This window comes from Ammospiza nelsoni, chromosome 9, assembly GCF_027579445.1.
Source record: "Ammospiza nelsoni isolate bAmmNel1 chromosome 9, bAmmNel1.pri, whole genome shotgun sequence".
In the NCBI taxonomy this organism is placed as follows: Eukaryota; Metazoa; Chordata; class Aves; order Passeriformes; family Passerellidae; genus Ammospiza; species Ammospiza nelsoni.
The window spans coordinates 18993587-19005819 of NC_080641.1; the positions used below are offsets into that span (position 1 = coordinate 18993587).

At 38.4% G+C, this 12233-nt stretch overlaps 1 long non-coding RNA gene across 1 annotated transcript in view; it reads right to left on the reverse strand.

The window, feature by feature from the left end:
• LOC132077149 (uncharacterized) overlaps positions 1-12233 on the reverse strand; it is a 34187-nt gene continuing 21954 nt past the window's right edge. The window contains exon 6 of the long non-coding RNA XR_009419008.1: positions 1-75. This is a non-coding gene — a long non-coding RNA (uncharacterized LOC132077149). The remainder of the gene's footprint in view (positions 76-12233) is intronic.

The window sequence follows — 12233 nt, forward strand, 5'->3', positions numbered from 1 at the left end:
CTACCACACATTGGCATATCATCACCAATATCAATATTTAGCACATACTGTGTTTCATTCACTGCTCCAAGATCACTGAAAAATAGTTAAACAGATCCATGAAAATAATTAATTGCTGAGTTATGGTTGAGAATGAAAATAAAGGGGTCAGTAAATATAACCTACAATAATTTTTGTCTTGCCAACAACTTATTAAACACTCACATACAAAGTAGTTGTAAACTATTTCCTTAGGAACATTACTGGGGGTAAATCAGGGCTGATTCAGAAGGAACTCCCCATTTGTGTGCTTTAAATAACAACATGCTATTCGTATATATAAAAAACATCCATCCTCTATATCCATAGACATGCAATATACACCTTAAGAATAAAAATATCAAATATCTTTTCATCCAGAAAGTTGCATTTGCAAATAATAAGTGATTCTACAGCACAGGTGTTCCTCACTCTCTCATCATATTTTAAGTCCTTCACCCACTTCCACTAGGACTTTATCCCAAAATAACTCCCCAGTTTGACAGAAATGCAAAACATCTTCACCATCAGTCACAGGAGTTTCTTGTAAAGAGAGAGAGTGGGAAGGAGGAGAATTAGCTCATGGTCCACTCTCCTGCCCATCCCACTGCTCCTTGGGCAGCCCAGTACCCCACCACCCCAACAGAGACCGCTGCTCCCTTTCCTCCCTCCACCTGGACCCTTCCTACCTTTTCTCCCCACACCCTTTTATTTTCTCTCTTATTATAAGACTTTTCCCAAGCATTATTACTATTATTGTCTGAGTTTTACAGCTGGCACATCATCCCCTGCTGCACTAAATCAACACTTGTGAAAGCAGCAGCCTTGGAGTGACTGAGCAGAGCTGCTGCTTGCAGAAGTGTCAATTTGGTGCAGCAGGGGATGGGGTCGCAGCTGCCAGAGAAGAGAGGCCCTATTTTATGCCTCAAAATGATAAAAATGTCAGAGGGGAGGGAAATCTGTACAAAATATAAAAAGGATGTAGAACAAAGAAATGAAAGAAGAGGGGGAAAGGGTTCAAAAGAATGAAGGAAGAGGAAAATGACACTGTACAATAGAACAAAATCACTGCTGAATACGATACAGGATTTTTGTAAGTAGGCACTTTCAAGTTATAAACAAGTCATATGTATATCATAAAATATAAACCTGATAAAGTTACCCCTTCTGTTTTGGGGGGGGAATCTGGCTCATTAAACTGAAATTATTGTCTTAACTACATCTGTGATAGGTTAGGAAATGCTTCCAAGCACAAATACTGGGCATAAAAAGATTATTGCACAGAGAGCTTGATTTTAAGTGGAAATTTAATGTAGAAGACTGAAAATCCTGCATTCAGAAATTTCAATCAGCAAAAGTGAACGAAATTCCGTGTTCTGGAGTAAACTTGGGCATCTCTGATCTACCACTGTTTAGAGGCTCCCATTTGAAAGTAGTTACCTATTATTTTGTATGCTTAAAGGAAAATAAACTGAATAAAATTGTAGATCCAAAGGAAGTCCCAATTTTTGCTTCACACACTTATTTATAAGTGAATCTAATGCATATTTCAAATACCATTATCAATAATGGTTTGTGTTTAAGGATTTCCTTTGTTTCTTCTAACCTTTATTTGGGAGCTGCCACTTTATTAACTTTCCAGTGTGTACTTGCAGAAAGGGAAAATAATTGGGCTACACAGCTTAAACACTTTGCCCTGTTAAGAAAAAAAAAAAACAAGTAAGGACACCATTTATCTATTTCCACAGAAAAGTGAATCCACTTTCCCTGCACTGCTGCTGTGCTTTGACAGACCATGGCATCCCAGGTGGAGCAGAGAGGATTCCTGACAAACCAGTGCTCTGCTGCAGAATTGTCTCATTCAAGGCTCACAGCCTCTCAGCTGCACATTATCATTTGCAGAATTTTTTGCATCCATGAATATTGAAAGTTGCTGCTGGGTCAGTCCTTGGCACAGAGAAGGCCTGGAAGAGCAGAGGTCCCATTTTGCCTCAGCAGTTTATTGAGAACCCCAACCAGCTCAGCTTAGTTGAAATGCTGTGCTCAGAAATCCATCCTGCTCCCTTTTGAAGCAATAGCAAAGCTCCCTTTAGTCTCCAAAATTTGCCTCTGTAGGTCACCTTATTAAAATAAAAAAAACAGCACAGATACATTAAAGAATGAAGAGTGTTCTTTCTGTAACTGGTCTTGGAATATAACATTAGCCATTTTTCAAAGACTTTTTGGAAGGAGCATATTTACAGGACAGATTTCAAATGTGGTCTCAAAACTCAAACACTTTATCACAAGAATTCATTATTCCCCTTATGTCCACTTCATTTTGCAAAGTAAATTGTACAGGCCTTCAGCTCTTATCACTGTTCTGTTGCCCATCTGGCAGTCATCACTCTTTATTGATACTCATGTTTGACTTCATGCTCATAAATCTTGAAAAGATACGACCATTCCTTTCTTCACAATTTGTCAAATTTAAACACAAATATTAAAAAAGGCCCCAAAACCCTCCAGCCTCCAACTACATCAATATTGAAGTCAATATTCAACAATGACTACTAGCTTAGGTATGTGGCATTGTTTTTCTCTAGTGATTAGACTAACAATACAAATAGCACACTAATTATTAATTTAAAACCTCCTCTGTTCAGTTGATAGAGCCATTAGCTGCTAAAAAAGCCACATTTGGGTTCTAGCAAGATTAACACTGTCATCTATGGTACATTATATCAACATATTGATCTATCAGTCCAATTGTACAGCATTCTTCAGGCTTTTTCTAACCTTATCCAAAAAGACCTCCCAGATCAAGAACAGCTGTTAAATGAGTTACAGCTCAGCCTATATAAAACATTATATGCAAAAACAAGGGCAAAGGATGCACAATAGGCAGGTCATCAATTCAAATACTGCTCTAAACCTACTCCTTGCAGCAATACCAATGTAATTGAAAACTTCTTCATGAACAAATCTAAAGGTAGAACAGTGACATTAAGCAAATTAATAATTATCAAACAGATCTGTGCCCTTTTCATTTACCTTCTTCAGCTGGTAGGTGTTCATTCAGTTCATTGTGTACATCAAATTACAAGAATGCCTCAGACCATCTTCAGAAAGTGTTTGCACAGTATGAACAGTGGGATTACCTAAGACAGAGAGCTATTCTCCTGCCAAATTCCTGTCTTTTACAAGATCTACAGTGTTTCCATACTTCCTGCAGTAAGAACTCCTCAGTTACTCCTCAGCATTAAATGTGCTTCCCAGTTATTTAAAAAAAAAGGAGGAGGAAGGGAGAAAGAAACATTTTACTATGATCTTTACATAAATCACCTATTTAATGTAAACACATATGGAGTGTAAAGCCCAAGTTCTTTAAAATGGGCCTAATTTTCTACTGTCACTAATTCTTTCTCCTTGTTTTCCTTCCCTTAAACTATAGACAAAATACCATTGCCAATGCAGCAGCAAGAGTCAATTCAACTACTCCTGGTCCCCTAGGCTTGAAGTTTTGTTCTAGAGCTGCTCTTGCACTGTGTCACCCTGAATTAACAGACAAGAGATTTTCATAGTGCTGAAAATGAACCATGGTTAAAACAAGGTCTCAAAAACTTCAGTAATCCCTGCTTTGGATGGGGTGCAATAATAACTGCTCTGTCAAAACTTCCTGTCCTGTGAATTCTGCTTGGTCCCTGGTGTACATGGGTGACAAATATCAGTTTCACTTATCATGACAAATGACAGCTGCTAGTCATGGTGTTTATGGCACACTGATGTCATACTGGTGGGCGCAGCTTAACACAATCCAAACAGAGCAGAAGAAAACCACATTTTGGGCTTTGGGCAAAATCAGTGTGTCCTGCTAATAGAACAGATCAAGACAATACAACTGAGCTAATAATATGCTGTGTGACAGCAGTTCCCACAGCTGCTAATGCTGCCATGGCAGAACTTATGGCCTGCCTTCTACAAGTCTTTATTCACACGAAAAACCAGTAGCAAGAAGCCTACAAGTAAATTTTGCTCTATTATAAAAACTAAACAAATACATTCCAAAAATATTTATAAATCCAAATGTTTGTAACAATGGTTGAATTCCAAAAGTTCTTGAAGTAACTGATTTTTTAAAAGTCAGAATTTATAGCCTTAAGGACTGAAATGAGCAGATATTATTAAGAAATAGTATTTTACACAATTATCCATTATTATGTGCTTCACAATAGCCTAAAATTGCATACATATAGCCAAGAGTACTGTATTCATAGTTACAGGAGTCCCACAGTGCATCCCCACACTTGGGATTTAACTTCTAAGGACTGACATACATGGGTCACTAGGAGGGCAGTAAGAGTTTGGAGGACACCTAGAGGCAGGGATGCTGGGCAGAGGATGCCAGCAAAGGACCACCTGAAGCTGTGTCCATCCCACAGCCCCTTCCTGCCCTGCCCATCCCACAGCCATACTGCCCTCTGCTCCCAGACCCATCAGCACAGCTGCTCTCCAGAGCAAAACGGGATCTGACCTGCCTTTTAACCAAAACCAGAGAGGTTTTATCAGCTCCTGCTCCCAGCCCAAACCCATGGCAGGGCACAGCCAGCTGCAATGGCCTCAGTTGCTGTTTGGTTCCCGTACACACTACTAGGTTATCTCTAAAATGCTCTTAAGCACAAGTTGGGAAAACATTACCATCAATTAATTCTTAGCATAACGATGATTGTGCAAGTGGAGCAAATATTTATTTTCTGACAGGCGTGTTGCCGTGGAAACAGCAGCAGACGCCGTTTGCTCGGAGGGCCGTGCGGAGGCTCAGGTGCCCCGGGACAGGAGCTGCCGCAGCCTGCAGGGCAGGACAGCAGCAACAACTCCCAAAAACCACTGCAATTTACGCTCGAGCAGCCCTAACCTACTTTGTAAGTAGCAAGTTATCGCATTAATTTGCTCGAAATAGCAGATCATTCTGTGCGAAGGGATGAAAAACAAAATCCATCATTTCCACTGCAGGAGAACAACCAAAATGATACAACTGCACGCCTGTCACTGCAGCTGCAGTTTCTTCTCTGGGGTAACAAACAGATGACCTGCCAGTCTCGGGTTACACGCATGAGACGAGAACTGAAGCCAGCCCCTCTCTGCAAGCTGAGGGAGAGGCCGGGGTGCTGCCCAAGGCACCCCAGCCTGCAGCTGGCAGCGTGAGCTGAGCACCCTCACCCACGCACGGCCCCGCAGCATTCCCCTCACTGAGGGCATCTACAGCAACATTTGGCCACCTGCAACAGGGAAGTTCAGCCGCATTTTGGTTACTAGTCCGTCTACAAGTGGTTTTCTCCTCAAAGCTTATTTGTCCTTCTAAAGGACATATGCACAGATTTGTAAAAAACAAACAAGAAAATTTAATTAATACTAACCCTATGACTTTTTTGTTTTGCTCTTAACAAACTGTTCCTTGATCTTTTCTGTATGATTAATTTTTTGCCTCCATACATGCAATTTATTTTGTTTTCAGGTTTCTATTATGGATATATTAAACACAGCGCATACATACATGAGCATGTTCAACTAGTATTCAGATGGAGGCATAGGAGAATTCCTCTAAAAAAATATCAGTATTTCAGTCCAATTATAACAGAAACCAAATCTTCAAATATTGGAGTACAATGTAGCTACCCTAGAGAATAGATATTTGGTTTTCTGACCAGCAGTAAGTTTGTAATTGAACAGCTGCAGAAAAGAGAGGAAACAAACATACAGCAAATTAGTTTTCAAGCCTAATCTTCACAGAAAATTTCTACTGTATTGTGCTTTCGACCACAACATGATAAACAGAGTTCCTCCCTTCCTTCTCTGTTCTTCTGCAAAACAAATTAGAGTGGTCTATACAAGTTTAACCTATTGTATTGCATAATCCCTCACTCACAGAAGCAAATTAGGCACAGAGTAGCTCAACAACTGAATCTATTCACGACTCTAAGGAGTGCCAGATTCCAAGCAGTAACTAATCTACAATCCCTTTTCAAAAAAATTTTACTATATTTTGCTTAAAAATGGTAACTTTTCTTGTAGCTTTTGTTTGGTTTGGATTTTTTAAGTGCCCCTGTCATTATTAGCATTGCAAACAAGGTATCAATCAAAAGGACAAGGCAAAATTTTAATCATACTTATTTTAAAAGTGCAAAGCCTGTTTCTAGATTTTCAGAGAGAATGGAGGAATGCATAATAAAATACGAATTTAATTCATATATGTGTATCTGCACCTATTTATATTGATATAATCTACTGTTGAAGTCATAAATGTTTAAATCCATTGACTGCATTTGTTCATTTCCCATTTTCAGGAAAAAAAGAAAAACAAGGTTCTTTACCACAGTACAAAGAAAAATGCTCTAATACCAAAAGATCCAATTAAAATAATAGGGCCATTTGTTTCAGTAGGATTTCACACATACTAGAGAAATGCTAACCCTTGGGAGAATGTTCTCAGCTCATTTAACAATATATGTTTCCTCTGATATGAAAACTTTAGCTTTTGCATTATAACATCATTGCTAACAAGGCACAGGTCTATATCTCATAAGTAGATGGAAACACGAATGCGGGAGGAATTATAATAGTTCTTTATCCATACTGCACTCCTCTCAGGATTGACTTGCATCTGTTGTTTACTCACCTGGGTAGCTTTTTGCTCTCCACACATTTAAAACACACACTCAGAAAAGGCTTGGTTCTTTGAAAGACAAGAAGATGGTAAGTAAAAAAACTATGAAGGGAATCAAAGGAAGAATTTGTATCCCGGTTCCAGGGCTACCAAAACATTTCAAAGGGCAGCTGGCATACAGATTTTTCCACCAGCCAAAAGAAAGCCAATCTGCCTGCTCGCAGAGCACAGTGTATTTGGGGACACCCTGGGCAGGGGCTGGGCAGGGCTGCACAGGTGCCAGTAGCTCCTGGGCCTCTGTCAGCAGCCAGGGACAGCAGCAAACCTGAAATCTGCAACCCAGGAGGTGCAGCTCTTACCCAGGCAGTCTTAATAGCAGTGAAACAAAAAAGCTGAAATTCTTAGGACATTAGAAGTTTACTTCCCATTTTTGTGTACCTGGAAGAAAACTGTGATTGGAGATGAGCTTTTTATTTTTTAACTGGTTTTGTGAGTCAGTTAAAGATAGTCAGGACTAGTATCTGATGTCACTGAACAATTTCTAACACCTGGATGTTTTAACATTGCAATAAATTCATGTTCCAAATTTTCCTGTCTATACCACCATCAAATTTTGTCCATTTGTAAGAGAAAGTTCAAACTTGACCCGTCAAGCCATTAATGAGGGAAGATTTATTTTTGTAGATCACTTTCCACTGACTATCAGCACACAAATATTTCTACCTAACCGTGAGGAAAAATGTAAAACATAGATCTGAAACATCAAATCCCTAAAAGAATTTAGGCAATAATCTCAAATTATAGATACAGTCCTACAGTCAAAATGTCAAAATTATGTCCAACCAATTCAGGATTGAAACATGAATGATGCAATTAGGAATTTCATAAAGCCTACATAAGGGACAGCTCTCCAGGAAAAAGCTGGTCTCCAAGTAATTTTTTTTCTGCAATACAGTACTTGTAAGTCTAGAGCTAAAACTTGCACATGCCTTGTATATTTGATTGACTCCATAAGGTTTTCATCTAAATTCAAAATATAAATGTGTTTAGATATATTTGAACATTTTATTGCATTTAGTTATGAGAGATGAATTTTTCCTGAGAGAACCTAGGGCACATAACATTGCCAGATCATTCCAAACAAGTTAATTCTGAAATGGGCTTGAATCAATAACACAAAACAGGCGGTAAAGCCAATTTTTACGGTAGTCATGGTTTCATAAAATAATATCAAGACAGTCAGATTGTAAGCTCCCTGCATCTCAAATATCATTTGCTACCAACTCTAAGCACAAAGAGGAAATAGGTGGAAGACATAGATAAAAACAAATGATAGATAGATGAAACAAAAGGAACTGGAGGTAAAGAAAGAATGCAGAGTAGTTGCCATTCAACACAGCGTGAAAAAAAGCCAAACAAGTGCAGCATGTAAGTAATTCAAGGGAAATAGAATGCTTTTCTTTCATTTAGGCTTTAAATTGTTATGAAAAGCCTCTTTTTCACTTTATCTGTAAGACATAGGCAGACAGGGGATGAATGTACAAATATGTCACTGCAATACGTGGCTTTTAATGAAAATGGATTTTTAATGATCCCAAAAGCTACATTTCTCTCTGACTTGCTCCATTTCCAGACTATCAGCATGAAGTATGCACAGCAAATGCACTGGTTTTGCATGTCCTTCACTAAATCCCAGGACAGCCAAGCGTCCAAGGGCTGTACAAACCAGAGCTGCCATTATGCAGAGCAGATACAGAGAAGCTGCACGTCCTTCAGTGCTTTCATTGAACTTTCGGAGCTCCGTGACACCGCTGTGCCGTCTCCCACAGCAGACCCCAGTGTGGGTTACCTTGCACTCCATATGCATAAATAAAGGATGATGCATGGCAATGCGCCTTGCTGTTGTTCTCTGCCTCAAGGACACTTGTTCAAAGTGTGCCATTCCTCCCACTCCCCCAAGCACGCTCATTGTGTTCAAGTGCTCCATGTAAAACTCTGAAATCACGAATACGAGAGGATTTAGTTCACAAATGAAGAGAAGTCACAAGGAGGAGAGAGGCTGATGCAATCCATAGCCTTCTTGCTATCTGAACATAGTGAATTCTTCTTTCCAATGTCAAAGTTACCCTTTCAGTCAGTAATAAACAAAAAGCACACTGAATAATGTGCAAAAATATGTACCAGCTAGTATAAATACCATTTTTCCTGTTTTTTCACGTAGACAATTTTTTTTGTTTTAGATTTCAGTGTCATCATAGAATAAAGGAACATTTTCCTTACTTTATCACCATCCATGAAGTTTTATCTACAAATATTTCTTGTAAGGCAGGTCCATAGGTTAGGAAACTGTAATATAGTTGTCATAAAACCAAGACAGCATTTAAAAGGGGCTTGGACTCCTGTATTCACTTCATGTCCAATACTTCAAGGTAAGCTTTGTGCAACCTATGTTACTTGGACAAAAAACATCTCCATGTTTATTTCCTGTGTTATCATTTTTGCTTCTTTGAAATAATAGAAGACAGAAGGAATCAAAAAATAGAAGGCTGATGAAAAAGATAATGACTGAGAGGGGCCATAAAATTGGTTAACAAATGCTCCTATCCATTAATGAGTCAGAGGGCACAGCCTTAGGAACGGTACCACAGAATCAACAATTTACATCACCTAACAAACAAACAACAAAAAAGGCCACCAAATTCCCCATTTGCTGGGCACTTTGAAATTCATCCATTTTGTCTGCTCTCCTGACTCAGAGTGCCTTCCAATTAATATTTATCAAATGTCTCTCCCTTCTTCATTTAAATCATTTCAAAAACTGCACCTGTTTCATGAGACCTATGTGTGCTTCTGACAGCTGATATTTGATAAAAAACACAGATAACTTTAAAATCCTAACTAACTACATTAAAATGTAAGCAAGAAAGAGAGTGCTAAGATTAGCTCTGCCAACACAAGACATCAGCAAGGCACGTGGGGGTACCCAAGGATACAGGTGGATAAATATATGGTGCACAGCCTGGGAAGGACCCCACACATTTCATGCCATCAAATGGGGCTGAAATTCAGCAACAGCACACAACAGTTACTGAGTGCCCTGGAGACACCATATTCACCTCTTTCCTCTAGAAAATAAGGTGAAAAAATCCTTGCAAGAGTGCCACAAAACAAAACAACAACAAAATCAAGCTGCATACTCAAAGCCAGGGTTCATTTTAAACAATAAAATGTGGGAAGAGATTAGAAAACAAGAAGCAGCCACTGTGAACAGCCAGAGGAGGCTGTCAAAGCCAAGGCACAGACAGCTACAGTCATTTGCCAATGTACAGATTCACTCCAAGCTCCACTTAAAGCTATCACTGCTTCTACAGAGCACAGGCAAGGAACCAGATCTGCCCTAAAAGGCTATACAGGGCTCTTTTACATACACTTGTGCTAATACACAACAAAGTACTTTATATAGCGCTTTTGTTGCTTCATTTTAGCAGTTCTCTCGCATTATCTAGATGAGAGACAATTGCACAATGGCAGGTAAATCTTGTTAGAAAGCATCCTAAATTACAGGGAAGATCTTGCCTCTAAAATACACAGAAAAGATCACAAGTCTATGTTGTGCATGCTGAGGCATTCTGCCTGGGATTCTTTAAAGGTAATTTGGTGAGGAAGAGGCTTGCAGCTTTTTGAAGCAGTTTCCTTCAGTACTGCCAAATTTCAAATTACTTTTCTTTTCCTGGCAGCTGTTAAGGAACTGGAGTTACTGGAGCAGATTATCAGCCATAGGACTTTCTTCTATGGCAGTCAGCACAGTCCCAAGCCCACAGGATGGAGGACGAGTTTGGTGGATGTGTCCAGCTGCTGGTCCAAACCCAGGGACTGTGACACGACCCTGAATGTTTGGGGTTTGTGCACATTTCTGCATTATTTCAGAGATCATTCCAGAGTACCCTTAACAAGGTCTAGGTCACTTCTGTACCACAGCTCATACAAATTAACTTCTTACATATTTCTGTCAAGCTAATGGACAAAATTCAAAGAATGTACAACCTTAAAGACATTTTAATGTGTTATTTTCCACTGCCTTATTTAAACGGGATCATTTTTTTAAAGCAACGTCTTATATCCTTGAGTCATATTTGTTAATTCCCTATTAAAATGCACCCCCTTTCTCACTAATAGAGTGTTTTAAATTATGCTCACACATTTTTAAATTCCTACTCACTATTAATCAAAGCCATAATTCTCATAAACTTAAGCACAGGTTTCATTCCAAATGCAGACAGTTCCCATATTCTATATGTTTTACACATATTTCAGAGAATGCAAGTTAAACAATATTTAATCAGTGTAAGATTAAAGTTTATTTCCACTGACTTGAACTACTTTTGAATGTGAAAGACCCAACAGTTATCTCAGTGGTGACTAGCTCAGTCTTTTTGCAGTCTCAGATATGCTACTGACATCCACATACCCAAATGTAAAGGAATGCCAGCAATTTCAAATGAAATCAGGTTTTTTAGTTAGATGTTACTACCAGTGTTAATGCAGCTCTTCAATGCCCAAACTCATTTTGAAAAATCTTCCTATCTGCTTTTTATTTTCAAAATGCTTCTTATTCCCCTGTTGCTGAGAAAACCTGGCTGTGTCTATAAACTCTCTTATTAAATGTTTTCAAAGCTAAGTAAGGTAGCAAAAAGAAAACTATTCCTCCTACCTTTCATCTATAATTGACTTTGAAATTATGTAAATACATTGGCTGTACATTTGGGCATTTTTGAAAAAGAATATTTCGACAATAACATGAATTAAAGTTTTTTTGCAATCTCTAAAACACTGCTCTCATAAATATCTGTATAAACAGTCTCATTTAAGTCCTGGAAAGATGCAGTGCAACCTGCCTGAATAACACTTTTAGGGAAATACAGATGAGGTTCTGCATTTCCAGCTGCAATAAGACAGAAAGCTTCATAATCATAATTCAAAGAATCCTTACTAGTTCTTGCAGGTTTCTTAATACTTTGTTAAGAGGTTAACACAGTAGAAGTTAGATGCATAAATAAGATATTTTTATTACAATCTAACAAAATCACAACTGTAACCATGATTCATTTTTTTTAATAACCTTAGTTCTCCAAGACTTCTGATCCTAATGGGGCAATCATGCATCACTGCTGTGTTCCAACAGAACTATTGGGCTCTGTGCTGTGCTAGTGTAATTGCAGTCTAATGGTTTACACTATCATAATGGTACTAAATATTTTACTAAACAAAGTACAATATCTTAAAAGTTATTTGAATTGTTCCAGCTTTATGATTGTGCATCAAAGAAAGAACAGTTCCTTTCTTTCTGAATTGAGAACAACAAAGATGTCCAAATTAGCTTCTTGTTTCTCCTAATAAAGTACTAAAAACATAACATTAGAAGCAGAGTTATAAAATTATAGCAAAAATTACTTCATATAAAATGAAAAGTATTAAAATATTTTGAGGCATTTGGATGCTCTGCTTCAGCAGTGTGGCACAGCTCAGCAAAGGATATAGGGACACTCTATTCAGAGTCTATGTGGGATTTTTA